Source organism: Schistocerca americana, chromosome X (assembly GCF_021461395.2).
Source record: "Schistocerca americana isolate TAMUIC-IGC-003095 chromosome X, iqSchAmer2.1, whole genome shotgun sequence".
NCBI classification, from domain to species: domain Eukaryota; kingdom Metazoa; phylum Arthropoda; class Insecta; order Orthoptera; family Acrididae; genus Schistocerca; species Schistocerca americana.
The window spans coordinates 775,643,705-775,646,726 of NC_060130.1; the positions used below are offsets into that span (position 1 = coordinate 775,643,705).

At 44.0% G+C, this 3,022-nt stretch overlaps 1 pseudogene; it reads left to right on the top strand.

Annotated features, from left to right (window-relative positions):
• The first annotated feature begins 2,417 nt into the window (after positions 1-2,417).
• Positions 2,418-2,535, top strand: LOC124557343 (annotated as a pseudogene).
• The last annotated feature ends 487 nt before the right edge of the window (positions 2,536-3,022 follow it).

Below are 3,022 nucleotides of genomic sequence, written 5' to 3' on the forward strand. Positions count from 1 at the left end.
CTCGGGCATTTATGTGTGTGATGTCCTTAGGTTAGTTCGGTTTAAGTAGTTCTAAGTTGATGACCAAAGAAGTTAAGTCCCATAGTGTTCAGAGTCATTTGAACCACTTAACATCTGTGGTCATCAGTCCCCTAGCCTAAGAACTACTTAAACCTAACGAACCTGAGGACATCACACACATCTATGCCCGAGGCAGGATTCGAACCTGCCACCGTAGCAGCAGCGCGGTTCCGGACTGAAGCGACTATAACCGCTTGGTCACAGCGGCCGGCTCCTACATTTATTTCTGCGGTTATTTTAAGCAGTGTTGCTTATCTTATAGTGCTGACGACTTTACGCACTCTGCCCTGCTCTCGGTCGTTAAGTGAAGGCCATCGGCCACAGCGTTGTCCGTGCTGAGAGGTAATGCCTGAAATTTGTTGTTCTTGGCACACTCTTGACACTGCGGGTCTCAGAATATTGGATTCCCTAACAATTTTCGAAATGAAATGTCCCATGCGTCTATCTCCGACTACCATTCCACGTTCAAAGTCTGATAATCCCTGTCTTGCGGCGATAATTACGTCGGAAACGTTTTCACACGAATCACCTGAGTACAAATGTCAGCTCCGCCAATGAACCTCCCTTTTATACCACGTGTACCGAGTACTAGCCGCATCTGCGTATGTGCATATCTCAATCCCATGAATTCTGTCACCTCAGCATAAGCAGTGACGGTTAAGAAGTATGTGCGTTATTCAGAAACATTTAGTTTGCCTGCATAGCTCTTTTTGGGTAAAACAAAATATGCGTTTCTGACGGCATTTCATTATTTGATACGAAATTAATGACAATGGTTCCCGAAGAAGCGTGATAGTCACACTCACGTTTCTGCTATGTACAAACAATCGAAGACGTAGAGTGAGGATTGTTGTCATACTTTTTCACAGTAAAGCTTTTGCTTGCAGAAAGTCATAATCTACGCTCAGCTCTAAGTATATCATGACTGAGTTCGTGTAACAAATATCTGGACGTCTTAAATGTCCATGATTTCCTAGTAAAGTACATCAAAAGAAAGAAGGAAACCTGTAATACTTCATTGCACCATCACTTATAACTACTGTACTGTGTTATATTGATGAGATTCTTAATAACGCTCTTCAACGAAACAGACAGTTCTGTGACGGAAAAAATGAAAAAGGATTAGTAAGATCAATTGTAGGAAGACGCGATTTCCTTTGAGAATCCTGCGAATATATTGAGCATGTGCGAAGCTGAGTGCATTTATGTTTGTTATGCTAGCTGTTCTTAAATTTTGTTGGCTAGTTTGCACGATATACGATTGTGACTGAAGAAACGTATCAATGAAATTGAGAGACGTGCTTTCAATATTGTAAAATGCCTGTTTAGTGGAAGTGTGTGGAAGGCAAATGTAGTTTCTCCTCCGAAAGCCCGCTGGTTAAATTTATAGACCTATATTTAAGGAGGATTTTAAAATAATTACGTACATGAAGCAACTTCCCGCCACCTAATGAATTGGCAGGCGAACACGGGAAGAAGGAGATGTGTTATCAGTATATTTTCTTACAATTAAGTTGTCTAAGGCCTTACTTTGCTGTAATCATCGAAATGACGAAAATGCTAAAATAACTTTTGCATTTTGTTATTTTATGTTTTTAATCTTCAATGTATACTTTCTTTTCATCGAGGCACCCGATAACATGTTACAGGTGTTGCATATTTATGATGTACGACGAAACTGGAAGACAGGAACTCTACTGTAATTCATTATGATTCTCCTTAAGTTACTTTGACACAACTGAGGCCTTGCGGCATAGAAAAGGCTTTATCCATGTCATATTCAGTCGGGAAGACAAGCTGTCATACTGACATAGGCCGAAGGTTTGAGGCTTACTTCTGTAACAACCACAGATTCGAGGAAGCTCGACCTCAGTGTTTCCTACTGTTGAGTGTTGTTACCACCAGGGTTTGTTCGTCCCCATTACACACACCATCTAATCAAATGTATCCGGACACCTATTAGTGGACTTTAAAATGGGGCGTGTAATGCTTTTACGACTTCTTGAACTGTGCTGGGAACAGTTTCACTGAGCAGTCTGAAGGTCTCTGGAAGAATAGCAGCCCATTTCTCCTCAAGAACAGAAACCAGGGAGGGTGTTCCATTCGGTTCAGGCAGGCCAGACGGTTTTAGGAATCTAATGTCCACAAACCGTTGCCTCACGTATATTGCTTTGTGACAGGGTGCACTGTCATGCTGGTACAAACAATCACCATCTCCTAACTGTTCCACTACTCTGCGTAGTACACAACGGCTGTAAAACGTATTCATACCCTTCTGCATTTAGAATTTTCTGAACCAGAATAGTGGAACCACAACCTAAAAGAGAAAAATACCCCCATGCCGTACCACAACCTATGCCAACGACCTCGCCGCAGTGGTCACACCGGTTCCCGTCAGATCACCGAAGTTAAGCACTGACGGGCTGGGCTAGCACTTGGATGGGTGACCATTCGGTCTGCCGGGCGCTGTTGGCAAACAGGGTGCACTCAGCTCTCGTGAGGCAAACTGAGGAGCTACTTGATTGAGAAGTAGCGGCTTCGGTCTGGGAAACTGACATACGGCCGGGAGAGCGGTATGCTGACCTCGTGCCCCTCCATATCCGCATCCAGGGACGCCTATGGGCTAAGGATGACACGGCGGCCGGTCGGTACCGTTGGGCCTTCATGGCCTGTTCGGGAGGAGAGAGTTTTTTTTTAGTACCGCTACCTGCTCCGTACTTCTCTGTTGGCACTACGCATGACGGCAGGTAACCATTCTACCGGATTTCCATAGAGTATAACGTGACTGATCACTCCAAATTACTGGTTCCAGTCATTCACAGTATAGTAGCGTCACTCTTTACACCACCTCAAACGTCATTAGCTATAGAAATTTGTGGCTTATGAGGACCAGCTAGGCACTTGTACACCGTTCATTTTAACCCCCTGTGCACAGTCATTGAGTTATCTGGGCTGCTGGTAA